The sequence below is a fragment of the Passer domesticus genome, chromosome 4 (genome assembly GCF_036417665.1).
Source record: "Passer domesticus isolate bPasDom1 chromosome 4, bPasDom1.hap1, whole genome shotgun sequence".
Lineage (NCBI taxonomy): Eukaryota > Metazoa > Chordata > Aves > Passeriformes > Passeridae > Passer > Passer domesticus.
In genome coordinates, this window is record NC_087477.1 from 51,101,295 (window position 1) to 51,121,329 (window position 20,035).

Consider the following 20,035-nt stretch of genomic DNA (forward strand, 5'->3'; position numbering starts at 1 on the left):
AAAGATGGACGCTCTTTTAAGTCGAGTTTGATATCTGGAATTGCCTTTCCCTTTCTTTGTTGATGGCAGGGGAAATTTTGGACAAGGCATCAAATTTTCAAACTTCAATGAAGGGTTTGAAGTTGGCCAAGAGGGTGCTCTGAAGTAATTTTAGTATAGTTCCTCTTTTTTGACTTTCTGTTCAATATAATTTAATTGCTATATAACATTCTCCACTGTAAGAAACATTATCTAATTGCTACTTATTGTTATTCTTTTCCTGTGAATTAATCCAGCTTTAAGTTACTTTCATGACAATACATGATACCATGCGGTTCTCAGCAAGTTTCGTGTTGAATATTTAGTACAACTGTGTTGACATTCTGCCAGGCTCTTGGTGAGAGCTGCTTGTAAGAAGTCTTGTAGTTGAATCTGATTCAGTTTAAGGCAGGTCACAAATCTCAGTCACAGTTCAGTAGATCACCCAGATTTTATTGTCTGAGTTAGCCTCTTTTATGGCTGGCTTCCAAAACAGCGTATTGGAGTATGAGCTCAGAAGAGGCAAACTTGGAAACATGAAGGACTGAGAAGGCACCATGCTGCTAACATGCAATCTCTATTTTGCTAGTCCTCTGCTTCAGCTCTTGGCATTGTCCCTTATGAATAACAACAAATTAAACCATTATAAAAATTGATATAATTGTACAGAGGAACAAAGGTTCTCTGTCTCTTCTGGAGTTTAGTGTATCTGTTATCTCTTCCTTCTTAATCAAGAGAAGCAGCTGACAAGAAATGTGTTAAATGTTACTAGTAGGAAACCCCAGATAGCAAGACTCAGGACTTTACTTCAGAGAATACAAATGACAAGCCCTGGATAAATTCCTTTTTGTTTTAATTTCAAGCTACCTATCCATGGTGCCGCCAGTATTAAACGTGGCCTTTCCTGAAATCTGTTATCATATGAAAAATAACTTAGACCTACAGAGAAGTAAATACCAGATTTTATAGTATGCATATATCCATAGCAGTAGCCTATACTCTATTTCAAAGAATGAAAGTTGAACTTTTAAGTAGCAAGTTTTAGTATTAACATTCTCAAGAGTGTATTGGTGTGTACTGCCAGCATATCTGATAACTTGAAGCAGCCCTCTGAAATCTAGCAGTAAATACAGTAATATTACAAGTCAGTACATTCTGGAGGGTCTTTCTGTGCCTATCCTCTAGAAAAAAATTTCTTGCAAAAATTTACAAGAAATAATTGCTTTAAAAATATTATAAAGTTTCATTTGGGCATGAAATATTAAAAAATATTTATTAATGGAATTAACATAAAATTTCTGAGTGACATTATCATAAATTGTCCATATTTTTCTGAATGTCTTTAAAAGACTGTTTGTTCCCTCACTATAATGTTAATTTCATCATTCACTATTATCTAGGATAAAATAATTTAAACTACCTACCAGCAATAGCTACTGCTTTTTTTGCTGTTCAGTTCAGTGCTGTTTTTCATTCTGTTCAATTCAGTGCTGTTTTTCATTACTCCTCAGGTATACTGATGCGATTGGAAATTTATAGTATGTGTTTCTCAAGCAAGTGTTTCAGAAAAGTATCTGTCTCTTAAATGTATTTACAGATAATTTAGTAAAAGACCATGAAACATAAAAGCAATTAAGAAGGTCATAACACTTGTTCTACTATTCCTGGAGGCCATTCTCCTTTTGACATGCTTTCCTATTCTGCTCTTTTTCCATGCAATAACCTTTATAATTGTTATTCTTATTACTTACATAATTTTAAGTATAAGTTAAATTGTGTCCTTCAAGAAATGACAATATTTGTAGCACTGAATTTTTATGACCATTTTTATGACTGTTTTTGCTTCTTTATTTTCATACTGGAGCTTGATTTTTTTTTTTGTCTTGTCTTATCCTTCCTAGACCAATTTGAATGCTATTTTGATTTTTGTATTGATACATTATATTTCTTATTTCAGCCATAGCCAAACAAGGGTTTTTTCTTGTTCTCTGGAATGTAAACTTATTTTTTCCTGTAAGTTTTACCCCTTTTCATGCCTGAATTATTAGCTAGCATGTTTATTTTCCAGACCAGCTCTTAAAATTTGTTTTCCTACCTTTAATTTATAAATTATGTAATCAATTATTCACACCTTATTTCCCTAGAGAACCCTAGGCAGAATATTTGATTGTCCTCAGATGAGTCGTGCTGGGAGGAAAGATCTCTTGGGCAGCTGACACCAGTTAGCCCAGCTTGTTTGCAAGCTCTCTTGAGCCCCGTCTCAGGGCAGCCAAATCTGCCTGTGTGCTGTATCAGTGGTGAATGACCCTGGTGCTGTGCACACCCCCTCGCCCCCTCTGCTGAGTTTGCCTTGGTTTGCCTCTTGCACGTGCAGTCAGAGATGGTCTGGGCTAGGGGATGGAAATACAATCCAACTTCAGCTATGTAACAGCCTTCCCTCAACATCAGCCTAACATCAGTAATTTCACAAGAGTCCAATAATCACATTGGCATTTGTGAGTGTGTGTGCACAGTGTTACAGAACTTGTCCAGTTTTTCCAGGCAGGCCTACAAACACAAGAATATTTGTCTTCTAAAGGGCATGCAGCAGATTTATGCCCTTTGCATTTTTACTAATCAAGTTCCATAGCTGTTCATTTTTAACTAAAGAACTAATTTTATAAGTAGATGGCACACTGTCTTCTAGACTCTAATTAAAACTTATTTTTGGTCCTTAGGTGTAATGACTACTCTTCTGAGATGAGTTCTTAATTAATGCACAGAGATCCTGAAAGTCCCACCTCTCGACAGTCATGATTGACATCCAAGGATTCAAAAATTGCACTAATTGAGCTTTCCATTTATACACTTTTCTGCAACCAGCTCATCAGAAAAAGGTAGGAGAAGAGATGAGCATAAGAACAGTTATTTTTTAGCCATCCATATTCTCCTGAGGGTGGGGAGGGGGGGAGACCTTGCAGAACTATGGAAAATTTTTAACTATAGGAGTCAACTCTTCAGATTTTAGATGTAAGATTTGTTTTACAATGAAAATTATAGTGTTTTTGTTAATATATATACAGTTGAATAATGCTACAATACTCAATATTGAAAAGCAAGGATATCTTATAAGTCAGTGGGCAATGCTTTGCATCAAAAATAGTGTTGCACAGCAATATATACTTTCTGAACAGAGGTTGTGTGGTATTAAACTAAGATATTTCACTGAGTGAGTAGTGGCTTATCTAGAAATGTTCTCTTAATTTTGACCCAGAGTCAGTATCAGAGATTTTATAATATTTCTAAAGCAATTCTTTCTTTCTAGATTCAATTTAGTACTTCAATAATAAACTCCTCTTTGTGATTAATTTAACTGTATATTTTTCTGGGGTCAGTTAAGATGAAGTCATTGAATAAAGACCAGTATATTCATGTGAGCTAAAGCCCACAAAAAGGTACCGAGAAGAACATGGTAGATGAAAAGGAATAAAGAGTGCTGGAAGATATCAGAGATACTTGGCAGAACAATTGCATTGCAAATGGTATATAGGAAGTACAAGAAGGGGGAAAAAATGGAAAGGAGGCCAAACATATGCCTACATAAAGATTTATCTATGGTTTAAAAAGTTATCCAGGGTACAATAAGAATATTTTCAGTCTCAAAAAACTTTTCTGACAATGTTTTTGGTGTATTTTTTTTTTTTAATGGATAACTTAGAACACTTTAGTTTATTTATTCCTTATTTACAGCTTTAATTTCTGGTGGCATATAGCAAATGTTAGTGAAAATGAAGCTCATGAAATAGACATCAGATTTTCATGAAAGGAATCTGTTCCATTTGAATGTTTATATTTTAGATTTACTTGGTATCTTTGCTTGTTTCTATAAATGGGAAGCATTCAAGGTGTGGGGGAAAAAAATTGGACATATTTCAGAATCTTTGAGGATTCTAAGAAGGAGCCAGCATTTTAATTTGGTGGGTTAAGCTTGAGGGCTAGAGCAATTAGACTTGCTTGGGGAATGTCCATACTGAAGAAGATTAAAGTATAAATGCTTACTGACATATGCTTAAAACTGGAATTGAAACAGATTTAGCTGTTTGTATCTAGATTCAGGGATCCACGGGAAAAAATGCAAAAATGCATATTGTAGGGTCCAGGTTCTCTTTAACTTTTGAGATGTTTTACCCCTCAGCTGCAGCATACAAGCTTTAGAGAAAGGGATTGAAAAGAAAACTAAAGTAAGGATCCCATGTTCTACAGAGAGTGTCATCCCATCAAAGCAGTACCATAATTTTGCAACATCCTCTTTGTGCCCAAAAAAGTTCTGAAAATATGTATTTTCTGTGCAAAGTTACAGAAGGAGGCAAACTGGGAGTATGGGTGCAGAATTACTTGAGAGTTCAGGCCTTTTTATTTCTTCTAATGAAAATATGAGGACAAAGTAAAACTTTAAATTTAGAGTTAAGAGTACAGAGATCTAAAAGGAAAAATAAGTAGGAATTAAAAAATAAATAATTTTAAAAGTGTCTATTTTATATGCTCTTCATATCTAGAATAACTTCATACTATTAGGATTAGTGCAAAACTATACTAGATCTTCTATGAGAATGTTAATTTCATCTTCTTTGTGAAATATCTCTGTCCAAAGTAACCCATTGCAAATTTTTAATGTACCTGTAATTTATAACATTACGGTGAATTTCCATATTGCATGCATGAGGGAAAAATATCAAGGTTTTAAGTAAATTTTTCTTTTAACTGCTGAACATGCAATTTAACTTCCTCAAATTGCCAAATTAGAGTGCGTACTATCTCCTTTCTAATTTGACTACTTTGCTAAAGATTAATTGTTTAAAACATTTTGGTAGAAACAAAAGGTGTTTTAATTTATTAAGTTGTACAAAGAAGCTTTTGTACAACATAATACAGCTGCTAGCCTGTCAAGGTCTAACTTCATTATCACACCTTCAGAATTTGTGTATTTTTATACTTGAGAAATGCTAATAGCCCACTAAGTTTCACTAGACTATATCCATGTAGAAATAGTTATTAACAGGAAATGTATGCATACATTCAGAGTGCTGGCAGTAGTTTTAAACTGTAGTTAAAATGTATTTTGTGCTAATTCAAAATAATAGTTCTAAATATAACAGCAGCTTTAAAGACCATAGCAAATGTCAGATCAACTGAGGCCAATGTATGCCTCTTGCTTTTGGTAATCAATTAGACATTAATGATAGGTATTTCATTTTGAATAGCTGCAACAATAAATTTTTCTCAGGGCAACATGGTGGAGCCTAGTCTCCTTTGGCTTTTGGAACCAGTAAAATAACAGAACATCAGTCAAGTTAATAAAGTGTGGCCTTATTACACATTCTGCATCTGTGCATAAACTGCCAGCATATGATCAAAGACTGCAGCTGTTTCAGTTATATCACAGTCACATCATAGACATTTTATAGTTATAGCAGAGAACGTTCCAGGGACAACCCAGTCACCTTGAAGACATACAGAGTTCAGTGGAACCTTATTAAATTGCACCTTGATATTATATGAAACTGGTAGGACATCTACTAGATATGCTATATATAATTCTCATGCTAAAATTTGTTTCGTATGCATGTTTTTTGCATTGCCTATATGTCTTCTCAAGAAATCCAGGGCTTTGTTTGCACAAATCTTCAGAGTTCCATGTTTACACATTTTAATTTTGAACTTTTGGTTGCCAAAACCAAAGGATTATTCATCCAAATGGCTGTGTTTCATTGCACATGTGAAGGCATTAATAAAATATGAATTAGTAATTAAAATATTTTGAATGCAAGCTGGAATATTAAAGTGTGTTTTCACAGCTGTTGACACATTTTTCTGTTTTATCTCATGGAACAGTGTTTTGCCTAAGTCAATGGGTTTTACAATTGACTTCTTGCAAAAGAGTTTCACCTAGTCGATATTTACTTATAATCAGATGGGTTTTAATAATAACAGATGAGCTTTTCTATATTATACCAAGTTTCAGTCTGAGAAACTTGAAGAGGGAGAGACCTCAGTAAGAAAGTGATTCAAAGAGTTATTTCTGAAAAAAATATGATTTTCATATTACATAATGTTCCACACTGAGTAGCTAACTGCTGTATTGCAACAAAATTAAACTGGCAACTTCCTTGTCTGGAATTTGAAAGACACCATAACATCAGCCACATTGTTGCTTCTATACCTCATTAGAATTCACCAAAATAATATAACCTTATCATTTAGGTAGCCAAGTGCAACAATAAAATACAGGCAGCCACCTAATTGGACACTTGAATCTTAATAGTTTTACAAAGTGTTGTTGGATTTAATTCCCCAGTCAAAAGGAGAAAAAAATAGAGTGCCCAAGTTTACTCAAGCAATGGTTCCAATAAAAATACAACCTCATGTTATTAGGTATTCTTCCTAAACCTATTCACACTTTACAGGTAAAGACACATCCATGTAATTTTTCTGATAATTCTCAGTGCATGTACAAAGAAAAAAAAAGAATGGTTTGTAAAACTAAAATAAGTTATGGGGGATAATAATCTATTATAGTAACAGTCAAATTGCTTGTCATGTCATGAAGGGTTATGCTTTAATTAAGCAATAAGGCGTGACAGGGTGTGAATTACAATGTAATGATTCTTGTCTAGTGTATTGTTAGGCAAGAGGCCAAAGGCCTAGTGCCACTGAATGATGCAGGAATGAATTATTATGCTGTAGTTTAAACAATTCAATTCATATTGCAATAACTGTAAAATATTACCTTCTAAATTTAAAAATATGTATTATAATTTTCCTATAACTAATTGCTCCTCCAGTAAACTACTTAGTTGCAAAGGCTATCACAGAAAAAGAGGCATTTTCTATTTAATATATTATGTTTAGATTTCTATTCAAATCAACTTTGAACACAGTTGTTTCTGAGAGGTTTGAACGATGCCATTTTTTTTGCCATTCCTCCCTAAAATAAACAGAAAACATACAGTTCTGAGGAATAAATGCTTCCTAAATTCTTACTTTGAATTGTAGTCTAGTTCTGCCCAATGAAAAGAAAGGGCTTTGTGAAATTACCTTTGACTGAGAGCCTTGGATTTGTGTAGGCTTTGTTATTACCTTTACTTTTTGAAATGCATTTTTTTCTTCCCATTCTTTCTTATTGACACCTTTTCAGATGACACATCATTTATAGAGCCCTTCAAATTCATCTTTTGGACAAATGCTTTTTAAAAAGTTGTATTTTATTTTACTTTTTCCCCTATCTTCAAAAGCAAAGTGAATAAGAAGATAAAAGTACAGGATTGTAAAATATCTCCCATTATATTCCTCTACTACAAAGCACAAAATCAAAGATAGTGTAAATAGTTGGAAATGTTCAAAAAAGTGATGATACTTTTCTGCTTTTTCATCAATCATATAATATAAGTAGAAAATCCCATGTCGTTAAAACTTACAATGTAAAATATTTCCCACCGAAATATTATGCTAAGAAATCATACCTTATGGGCCACGTTGTGAAGTTCTTTCAGAGTTTTCATGCCTGACTGGAAAAAGTTCAGCAGGTTCCATCCTTTAACTGGGAGAAGTTAGAAGCCTCATCCATTGATCCATTTATTTGTTTGTAGCTGAGTGACATCAGTGGTATCATCACATTAGTGGTACCAAAAAAAATCCCAAAACTGTTTTTCACACTTGTTAGATTCAGTAGAACTGAACTAAAATATATGGGCTTTTCTCATTCTTTTACATTGCTTTTTGCAGCAGTAATGTAAATCAATACATCTTCCAGATGTCACAGGTCTGGTGTACAGTATCATGTATCACTCCAATCTAAATCTCTGTGTGTTCTTCTTTTCTTTTTTTTTTTTTTTCCAATTGCATTTTCCTGTTCAGTCTCAGGCTGACTGTTGCCTGATGCACTACTGAAAGCCAGATACAGGAGAAATAATTTGCAAGTTGCAAGATTGACTCCTTTGCTGATTGAAGTTTGTTGTCCTTAAGTAAAACCAGAAATTCCCAGTTGACCTAGTCATATTACAGCTAATATAGTTTCTTTCAGTGTTGCAATATTTGTTATGATAATACTTGCAAACCATGTTTAATGCCCTTTTTTTTGTCATCACTTTTGTACTGTAGTGTAGATGTAGCAGTAATAATAGATCTCATGTAAGAAAAGGGTGGGTGTTTCTGTTAGTAACATGAACAAAGAGACAATTTTTTTCATAACACTTGAAGTACAAGCAAATTGGCCTTCAAAGGATTCTTTGTACACTGAGAAAATCTGTCACTGTGACACAGTTCACAGGAGGAAACAATTGGTTTAATTTTCTCAACAGTTGAGTGGCTTCCTATTCTTCCTAAGTACAATTCATCAAAAAATAAAGTATGTTTCACTTTTGATATGCTTTACCCCAGACAGCCAAGGAATTTGATTTTGTTTTCATAGTTATTAGGACATTTCTACTTTTTAGCTTTCAGCAAACAGTTTGCTTTAATCTTAGACTGCAGTCTAGATAAGGATTCACAGGAATTGCTCATCACTAAAATAATTTTAAAGCTTGTAAGTCCTATCAACTGATGTTTTGACTTACTTTCTCCATTTTTTTGTACACAAATCTGTATAAATACTGCATAATTTTAGAAGAAAAATCAAGCAGCACCAAAAATGTTCAGGGCAAAAAATAATAAACTGCCATTTCAAGCTTCTATTTTCAAAATATTATTGCTGCTGAGATGTGATTAGCAATGACATATTATATGACAAAAGAAGAAAAAGGATTTAGAAGTGGAAACTAAAAATAGTTGTGTAGAAATTTAATAACCTGGCAGATTTTATTCCATCTGTTAGGAAGAGTTTGAAAGCCATTTCCTGCTGCCATTCACACTGCAGAGGCTTCAGAGTTCAGAGATGGAATCAAATACCTGATGTGAAAATCTGCTATTATGATTCATATCCAGAGATTCATATCAATATCTTTGCATAGAATATTTTTTTGTTCATTTATAAAAAGAAAACTTGGATCTAAAGGTTTAGGATTATTATTTATCTTATTGTAAATATCACACCTTGAGGCAGAAGAATTAGCAAAAATATTTATTCCTTTCAAATTATGAAAATTATTGAAACTATTCTATGTGAGTGGACAATTCAATAAACCACCTTTCTCAGATAGGAGGCCCAGGATTCAAAGTTCATTAACTGACTTCCAGGGTGAAAGTACTGTACAGAAAGAAAGTACAGCGTGGTATTGACCTGTCCTTTGTTGTCATTCAGAACTGATAAGCAAACTGGGGGAAGAAGAGAGGATCAGCCAAATTAGCAGAAGGTATAAAGGAGAGCATGTGTGGTGTAAACCTGTAGCTGATGAACTGGCATTGCAACAAACCATAAATAAGTATGGGCATGCAGTTTTCTGATGATGGTTTAGCTGAGCAGCCCACATCTATCTCTATACAGCTGGATAGAAGCTATCTTTGGTTATTTCCAAGTGCTACTCCATAGCTATTTGATGGATATAAGGACACAAAAATTACTCTTTGTCTTTAATAATGGAAAATCTGCAAGATTCATGGTAGTGTTAGTCTAATTGGCAGAATCAAACTAGGGGAGTGAGAACATGGGTTAGAAGTGTACATGGGTGAGCGGCACATGCTGCTGTCAGCACTATAACCTCATCTTACACAGAAAAGCGTCTTCTGCATTTAGACATTCAGGAAAAGAATCAAGGGAACACTGAAACGTCACTGGCAGCTGGAATTTGGTTTTGGGGTTTTTTTCCCTAAGGTGGCCAGAAGAAACACAGATAATTGTGTTTATATTTGAAAAAAACAATCCACCTTCCTGTTAAAAAGAATTTTCATGAAAAATTAAAACCCTTACATAATGTACTTCCCACCCATTTACACATTCTCATGCTTTTTGCAAGTTTTAGAGTGCTCTGGCCCAAGATTGTTTTATTTCACCTGAAATATTAGTTAGAAATGAGAATTCATTTTAATCACAATAAAAAGGAGTACTGCCAGCTCTACCAGACAGTGAGGGGGTTTTTTTATGTTTGTCTTTTAGAAAATTTAATTCCTAATTTGTAGGAACCTTTGCAGCTATATGATGAAAGCAGAATGAATATTTATTCTGATTCTGCAGGATGTGCTCATCTATTTTCAGAACTCTGCTAAAGCAGAGATGTAAGGGTTATCTCTACTGTATGTAAATCCTGGTGCTAGATTATTGACCCACCAATTTATCTTCTCTGTCAGATAATTCATTTCTCGCCCAGTCTCTACAAAACAAATGTGATCGTTACAAATACATGTTAATTGAAATAACACCTGTGTTAATGATGGTCTCAAGCATAAGAATGTCCCATTGTAAAGACTCGCACTAGCATCATTTACCAGGCCTAAGATTAACCTGATGGAGTAATTAGAAGTTCATAGTACTAGATTACCTCACTAAAGCCAAACTCACAATGGGTTAATATATTTTCTTATTACAATATTTTTCTTTTGTCCCAGTAAATAGACTTTGGATATAATAAGACCAGCTCAAGCAAACAGATTTGTTGATGTGCAAAAATGTGCTTGGTGTATATTACCTGGGCTTCTGGGTAACCAGCTGTATGCAAAAGGACAAGAAGCACTATTAGAGCATGGCGCTAACCAGCTGAGCTAGTCTCAGTTCCTGATCCATGTGTCCTTCAGGCTTTAAGGATAAATAATATGGACTGCAGTCTCATAAAGGACATTCTTAAAACTAGCTTGAAGATGCAGTTTTCCATGTAGACCAGCAATGAAGTTTTTTCCTTAGATAGACCAGGCATATATGAGGTTTCAATTAATTAATGTTAATTTGTATGAGGGAAACTCAAGTTCAACTTTTTCTTTGTAACAAAGCTTATTCTAAGCATTCCACCCCTTTCCCTTTGACACGGCATTAACAGTTGGACAGGTATACCTTGTGATACAATATTTACTTTTGTCACTTAATTTTGGCATAAAAAATCAATCCCAAATGTGACACTTTTGCATATATGTCCATATTCTAGCAGTGCTTCCTAGAAAGAAATAACATTCAGAATTTGATTACCTGGAATCCATTAAAAAGTAATAATGAAGTAAAATAAATGATTTAGTATTCCTAATTATGTGAAAATAAAAAAAAAATAATCTTGATCATTGATTGCATTATTATTTATCTAATCCTTCCACTTCCCTTCAATTGTGTGTTAGAAGATTGATCGACTCAGAGCACATTTTAGCCTTTCCATTTATAAAGCAAGGATTTTTGAGATCTATAACTGTGTGCTGCACACCCCAAGGTGGCTTGAACAGCCAATAGGAGTAATAGGGGTGATTAAACCTTGTCACAGGGGGTTAGATGCGGTGCTTTCTTCCTACATGACAGCCTGTGACAGTCAAACAGCACTGAAGCAGAACAAACGACAGTGGCAGTTTGCTGCGAGCAGTGCTACTGTCACAAGTCCCACTAGAAAGCTAAGCGCTAGGTATTCAGCTCAGGGAAGTTTCAAATACACCATGCAAATTCTGGTTTCAAAAATTTCCCTGCAAATCAGTAGTGACATGCATTAACTGCCGAGTGATTGTGTTATTGCGTGAGTGATTGTCCTCTGTCGGACGCTGGCCACGATCATCGTTTATGAGTGACACCGCTGATCCATTTACATCTGTGCTTAGCTGTTCCTGTTATGGGAAATCTCCCTTCATTTGCTGTGCTAATGCAATTAAAATAAAGGTTATCATCACTCTTTAGTGATTGCACGTGTTTGTCACTCTGAGTAACTGTGTACAGGGAGTGACAAACACCATGCACCTGACAGAGCCCAAGATAAAATCATATATTCAAATATAAAATCTTTCATTCCTGACTAAAAGGGGCTGACTTTAAGACAACTACAGAAGAATAACTTGGAATTTTTAAGATTCCTTATATGACAAAAGTTAACCAAGAAAACTCACCCCAAAGTTCAGTCTTTTCTAGTGTAGCATTCCAGGCTTTTGTAACAAAACTGGAGAGGAAAATTTTGCAAGAGAAGGAAGCTAAATATCTTAGTAGGCTGCATAAGAGAAAGGCATACTATGAATATTTGTTTTCTCATTTTAAGCTGAATTAAGACCATATTCCAAACCCAGAAGAGTGGTACTGTATGCTTACATATATATGAATTTAATTATCTAAAGCAGGGTACAAAGGGGTTGGGAAAAGTTCAAGAGAACCTCAAAAAAATCTTTAGCAAGATAATATAGGTAAGAATATTTTCATTATTTCAAGATACATCTTTTCTGCATATAGAAGTATTATGCTTAGATTTCTAACTGCTCTCACAGAAACTTAAGTAATTTTGAACAAATTCTGGTTTAAAATTTTCAAGTTAACTGTTTGTTGCTTTTAACAATAAAATTAGATTAAATTGTCTCACTTGAATTGAAGGTTACAGCGGTGTAGTTGATGCTGGACTGAAAATGTCCCTTCTAAAAGGACTAAACTCTTCTTTTGTATTTATTTATTTAAAATTAATCAAAAATTTTGCCATTTCTGTTTAAAAAATGTTATAATCTTTAAATATTATCTTTTTATTTTTTACTAATCTTTTCTAAAAGGTGGTTATCAATTAGTTTTTCAACATTTATATTTCAGCATACTATTTCTTTTATTTCATGTGGCTGTAGATATTAAACAAGTAAAGCTTTTCATGTGTTTTCTCACGTTCTCATAAATTCATGTCCTGACTGCCAAACCTAGCATCTTTTTCAATTCTAAAATCAGTTAAGAAAATCCTGTCTTATTAAGGCAAGAATGCCAAAGATTATCTTTGATCAGGTCATGTGCTCCCATCTTCAGTGTCCAACCCTTGCACTGCCAGACGTTGCTTCTTTCAACTCCTGAGCTCTGCTTTACCCAAAACACTAAGAGCTGAGATAACATTTCCTGGTTGAAACACTGATATGGTGCTCCACTCTTTCATTTCAGTCCTTTGTTTCACTCTGTTCTTTCTCTGGCAAAGTATATAGGATTTTTCATGGAAGAGATCCATTCTGAAACACAAGTTCAGTTCCTGTGACATACCTGTCCTTTCCTTAGCCCTTTTATGCCCTTGTCCCTGATAGGATTTGAGACCTGCTGGGAGGGAAGGATTTGTAGGCAGAAATGCCTGAGAAACTGTATAGGGAGCATTGTTTCCATCTGGTGAACATTGTGTGGTTCGCCAGAGAAAAACTCATATCCATCTGTCTTTTCTGGGTACATAAGAAGAGATTGCTCTCTAATAAATATTATCAGTGTTCTGGACAGCAGCAGGAGTGGTTATGGGATGAGGCAGGACTTTGACTGTGCGGTAGTAAATAAGTAGTTTCCTTTTGGAACAACTTTTCAGCCGCTGGTGTCTTTTTTTCTCACTTCTCTTCCCAGATATTTTGCAGATCCTCAGAGGGTGGGCTGGGGGGTGTCATAATCCAGTTAAAATGTGTCGCTGAGCTAGGACTTCAGCTTTGTAAATCAGGACAGGAGCTTACAAGAGAGAAAGATGATATGGCTGCCTGAAAATCTGCACTCAAAAAAAAAATTAATGCCAACTTCAACAACAATAAATTGTTTGCTTTATAATTTCAGCCCATGAAATTATTAACAAAAATTTATTATTAGGATTTGAGAGTCATCCTGAAACAAACAGACATAAACATTCAGTTAAGAAGCCTCTTCTATTCAAATACCAATGCAGAGTATTTTCACAGAGAAGTGTAATTTCTTTAAAAACATGCAATTTTTAAGCAAAAAAAGCTAGAGTAGGTGATGCCAATATCAATATGAAATGGTTTTTAATTGGTGAAATTACATTAATAAAAATGACAGCAGCTGAGAGTAATCATTTTCAGGAAGCTACTCAGCGGTTTGTTAAAAATAAGTCATTAAAGTCATGATTTAGTTGTTCTGTCTTGCTTACCCACCACATAAGCAGTTAATACAAAACATTCCATTTTACTGTTATGAAAGAAAAAATGTGGTTTTTTAAAAGAGCTGTAAATTAGGTTGTGCTGGAAGCATCCATTTTCATGCCTCCATCACTGCCAACTCCCACTGTTTTCTTTGATAAATGATTTGCAGACTACTATTATTATTTATGTGTTTTACAATTACTAGGAATGACACCTCCCCTTCCTCAGCCCTAAGCCACAAATCTGAAATGAATAAATGCTGTTTATTGTGACAGTCTGCCTTTTGTCTGTGGAACAATGACAAACTACACCACTGACAGCCAGTTGCCGTTTTTAACTACTGTTCTCGAGCTCAGTCTTTGAGTGTTCTTCAGAACATGACAACAGTCAGTGTAGAATAAAATGAGTGAGATTGCATTGTGTTTGTTTAGCATGCCGTGACACCATTGTCCAATACATTGAGTAAACAGGAAGAATAAATTACATAACCACAATAGCTTTTAGTTCTCTGTATTTCATTGAGATTTGTACAACTGTGGTCGTGTAAAAAATAATATATTATGGCTTTTTAGCATCAATCATTTTGATATTCATATAGAGAATTGCCTTTTCACTGGAATTAAGTGAGGGAGGAGAAATAAAGGGAGTGCTTTTAACTATTTGTGAAATCTAAGAACATTTCTATTTTCTGTCTGAGCTCTTCAACAGATCTAAAGGCAGCATGGAATAACTTTATCTGTATGAATTTTATAAATGTCTTCTGACCTGCAGCCAGTCAGTTTTTAAGTGTTAGAATGACCTGTCTGCCTGGCAGAGCAGAGTTAGTAGGTAAATCAGTTTTTATATTTTGGCTAGACCTTGGCTTTAATCTAAATGCAAACTTGCAAATATGTCAGAGTATTTATTTAATGTAATTTTCTCTAAGAGTTTGAACACTAATCTTTCTTGTTGAAACCAGATGTTATCCTTTTGTTAATGATCCTCTTCCCTTTACACACACCTGGTGCACATGTGTGCATGTGGATGCATACACAAGCATATAGCAATGCTAGTTTATAATCCTTTTTCTCTGTATTTATGTGTGTTTGTGTGCATAAATGAGAACTGCATACTTACCTGGCTAAACATCACAATGTCACTAAGGATTTTCTGGCATTTCTATTACTTTATTAGAATCTTGTGCTATTAGTAGTGGAATAGAGACATCTAATGATTAACTTAAATTTTTGTTCAGTGTAAAATGCTCCCGAATTGCATACAGTATTCTGACCAATATAGCTGGGGCTTTTTTAATTCCTCGGTTTACATATGATGTTCAATCTTTTAATTTTTTTTTTCTCCAAACAAAGATAATGGAGGGAATGTGAGCAAATTCCAAGCCTGCATTGGTGCTACCAGTTTGTAGAAAATGTATTTCTAATTGAAAAGACATAATTTGCAGTCTTGCTTGGAATTTGCCATCATTTCATCCATTAAAAACTGCAGTTAATTTCTTATTGCATTTCTAATAAAAATGTTGTCTTCTCTTCAACTATCTGTACTCCTTTCTTATTTTTTTTTTTAATTCTTTGATTTTCCTTTGAAGCCTCCTTTTATTTTTCACACTTCCTATCTTCCTCCTTGCAGAAGCATCTAGATTTGTTCTCACTGTAGTTTTCTACCTGCTATATAGTGGGATGTATTATTTTCATTTTTAAATACAATTGAAAGTCATTAAGTAGGGAACAGGGTAGCTTCAGAGTGCACAGATTTTTGTCCTTGCAACAGTCATTCCTCCAGGACTGCAATTGCTGTACTTATACTCAAGAAAACCCTTCAACAAAATCCATGAAGTAGTGTAGCGTATTGTATATCTTTGTATACTGATTAATAGATATAAATTCATACTCTGTTCATCTATGAGATCAGTAAAGACAAATAATATTCTTGGTTATTTCACAGAACTATTTTTACAAACCTTTTTGAGGGTTAAATATGGTAAAGTACATTAAAAATAGTGTGGCAGTATAAGCATCAAAATGCTCATCTAACTAGGTAGGAAGAGAAGCATGTGTTTTCTGTGGGCAGGAAGTCAGAACTGCAATTAACTTCTCTTACCAAATCAGTTTAATCCACACTGGTTTAATCCACACTGAACCCAGAAGAAAAAAATTGTTCTAATTGCAGCCTTTCTAGCTTAGCAGTTTTTTATGGTATTGGACACCAGGAAATTAATGAGTGAATCACAAAGCATAGCAATATATAAAATCAAGAGCAGACCTATACATTGAGGAAAGAAAGCAATTTCAACATTCTCATCGAGATATTCTAATCCAATAGAGAACACTTCATCCTCTTGCATTGCTTCCTGGCTGCTGAACATATTCCCATCTGAATAAACAACGTTGGCTCATTCATGGAGCTGAAGTATCCTTCCTAAAGACATAAAGTGTGGTTTAACTATTTCAGATAATATCTAGGTTATAGCCATTATCTAGCTATAATAAGCTACTTGCCATCCATCAGTAGAGCTGTACAAACATTAATGAGTTCCTTTTGAATCTGGAGAGTACTTAAGCTTTCATGATAGTTATTCACAGCTGTATATTGATTTGGGGTTTTTTTTCACTTTCACTATATATTTTACTGAGATGACTTAAGAAAGTCACCTTATTAGTAATTTCCTGTTTATTAAAATTGTAAGTTATTGATAGTTTAAAATAACATTTTTACACAAGGACAATGAATTATCTCTCATAAAAGCTACATGCTTTTAATTCAAAACATGTAGCACTGCTTCTGATATTTAAGATGAAAATCTAACAAACACATATTCAAATTAAATTGGTGCTTATTGTTATTGGAATGTATGCACTGATAAGCATTAATAAAAGTGTCAGTAAAATATATGCAAAGGGTGCCTTACTGGTTTAACATAGAGAGGAGGCTTCATACTTCCTGGAAACTTCTGTTATCAATTACAAAAACTCCAGAATAGAAATCATTTGACATGCAATATGAACTGCCCGAAGTCAAGCTTTCATCAGGAGTGCAACAGTGAATTTTAGCTTTCCCAGTTTAGTATCCTAATGTGATTTTAAATGTTATAATCTATGTAGATATGAAGACTTACATGAACATAAAAATTTACTTGAGTTATAGTGATCTCATTAACTGCTATTTCTCAAAACTGTAGAGAAATTGCCTTTTCACATAAATGGAACAGCTTTAAAGTAACTTGAAACCAAGCTGAAATAGTGATGCTACTATTGAACAGAAATCTTTCTCATAAATTTGAAACTTTATTCAGGGTTGATGTAGTCACTAGCAGAACAACAATCAATGGGTTCTTTCTTCAAAAGCAGAAACGTTGGGGTCCCTTCATTAAGAGGGCTGTGTCCCTTCCCCACTACTCTTGCCCAATCACTGTAGCTGCAAAAGCCAGAGCTGTATGTATTCAGCTTCTCTTTTCCCCTCTCTAGTTTCATTCATTGCAGAACTGGACACCATGGCATCAGTGAATGTCTCCTATTTCAAGTGACAATAAATAAATTTTAAAATGGGAATATACAACCATTTTGACAATCTGGATTTGGTATTCTAATCTAATAGAAAAGCTTTCATACACTAACATTGCCTCTTGGCAGCCTCAGCAAATCTTCGTCTGTGAGAATAGTACCATGCCAATCATATGACTGTGCTGTTCACACTTAAATTTGGATATATGAAACAGGTTTTCAGTTATAAAGGTATTTCTCTTCCTTGGGCCGTGTGGCCACTAGTGATATAAGCCAGGAGCAGTAACAAGGAAGTTGTAAAATAACCAAAAAAGGGGATGTTAATTCAGACCCATGGTGGCAATAGATCAGTAATCATAAGATCATTTTCCTAAATTGCTCCTTTGAAGCACCCAGACAGGTAGCCTATATTTTTTTTTTCTGCTTCCATGAGCATTCTCTGTGTGCTGCTCTATGTCTCACATTCATAGATTTTTCTGGAACTTTGTCATGCAAATCAACAATGAACATCAGCAGAAAAACGCAGATGTAGAATTTGACTTGTGACTACTAGACAGTCTAATTTTCCTGCAAAGTTGCCTTAGGTGCCACATCATGAGCTTGCAAAAAATGGTGGAAACACTTTCAGAACTGAATGTGACTTTAATTAATACAGTCACCAAATTACATAAACAGAAATATCTCTGAGACTGCTACCAGTGTCAGTTTAATTCCTGATCTTAATTTCTAAAGAAGTTACTTTGAGTATGAGCTAACAGAGCAAGGCAAACCTCCCACAAGCTGCCACGTGACTGAAAAGCAAAATGAAAAAAAAATCTTGGATTTAAAAAAAAAAATATATATATAAAGTTTTCCAGAGATTTCTTTTTACCAGTTAATTTTCTATACAGAATTCCAGAAACCATTGTGAAAAGCATCCATAGGTTTGGTTAAATTATTGTCTGTATTGATAACATATTGGGCATAAGCAATTTGCATTTACTTCAACTTTAATAGGGTGCTAAAGTCAGTTGGTTTTTGAAAGGATATCTTACATTTAAATACCTGCATTCTATTGATGTCAGCAGAAATTACTCAATATTCAAACATTTGCAAATTATTCTTCTGTTGTCAAGTCAATGTTTCCTTCACTACTAAGGAAAATTGCAAAACCTGTGTCCATATGTGGTTATTAGAACACCAGAAAATTCAATTTAAAGAAATGTAATAAAAATTTGAAGGGTTTTAATAAAGATTCTCTTTCTTTGATTAGTTTTCCATCATCGTGAGAGTTGACAAAATATTTAAAACTTGTTTTTAAATTCCAGTACTGTCTTCAGAACACTAGGGTGTTCTCCAAGCACCAGAGCAGTGTAGAATTCCCATGCAAAGAAATTTACTGATAAAAAATAAGGGATGAAAAGATTAGAACTAAAACATATGCCATTTTTTGTAGACTGTATGATGAAATCCTATTAACATGTAGTGTTGACTATGAAGTTTCAGCATGGATCCCTCAGACTTTGCAAAGGATTTAAAAAATATTTTTGGAGTAATTACATAAATATGCAAGGAAATCTCTTCATTTCCCCCTGTTATCTGGCAGAAGCTTACAGCAAATAACAAAAGAAAGTAATTTCTGGAAGGATAGTAACAATTGGTTTTCTCTGGAATATATGCACTGCACCTGGTGCTGCTAAAAACCTAGAAGTGGGGAGCAGTTTACCAAGGAGGAAGTATTAGCCAGTGGTGAAAGTTTATATGGATTATTGAAGACTAAGGAGAATTATGAAGAACACCATAAGAACCTGACACATCAAATGAAAATAAATTCAACAGTGACTGATGAAATTCATCCTCCCTAAGAGGGGAAACAGCACACAGTGCAGTGAGTGAATTACAGTATCTTTTATGTACTGAGGGACTCTGAATTAGACATAGCCTCTCAGGACAAAGATCTAGGCATCACTGTGGACAGCTCAATGAAGAAGTCTGCTTAAAATGTATCAGAGGTCAAAAAACTGAATAATATTTGGGCTGTGTAGGGAATATTATGAAAAATATTACAATGTTACATAAATTGATGTACATCCTTACCTTGACTGTTAAAGTCCATTTTGGTCAACTCTTCTGTGCAAATTGTATGAAGAGGAAAAAGGAAGGTTACTCAAGGGCACCTGGAGTTTCCTTCTGCTTAGAAGGAAAAAAAGTAAAAAGAAATATGAAATTCTGAATAGTAGTTGAAGTCTCAACTAGATGTTTCCCTTTTTCAATCTTAATAAAGAGATTAGCTAGAGGCACATTCTTTTATACAATGTGCAATTGTGTTTAACACTTAGCACCATATATTTCTTTCCGTTTGTAATTTGTGGAAGTATTTATTTAAATGCTATGAATAGATTCTTTCTGTTTGTAATAAATGTTTTTTAAGAACAGGAAGGTAGAGGAGATAACTGTTGAGGCTACTTCCGTAGATTTCTATGTGTATGTTTTGAAGGAATACTTTTCAGATTGTGATGGCAGAGTAGCAATTCAGAATGCACTAACAGCCCAGTAGCTCCTGTAGAGCACTTGCATAAATATATTTTGAA

The 20,035-nt window shown here is 34.3% G+C and overlaps 1 protein-coding gene across 25 annotated transcripts in view; it reads left to right on the top strand.

The window, feature by feature from the left end:
• The window catches only part of TENM3 (teneurin transmembrane protein 3), a 1,290,895-nt gene that overhangs the window by 685,642 nt on the left and 585,218 nt on the right, over positions 1–20,035 (top strand). For all 25 annotated transcript variants that reach the window (XM_064417780.1, XM_064417778.1, XM_064417776.1 and 22 more), the window contains one exon: positions 2,736–2,894. The gene's annotated coding sequence lies outside the window, so the exon portion shown is untranslated. The remainder of the gene's footprint in view (positions 1–2,735; positions 2,895–20,035) is intronic.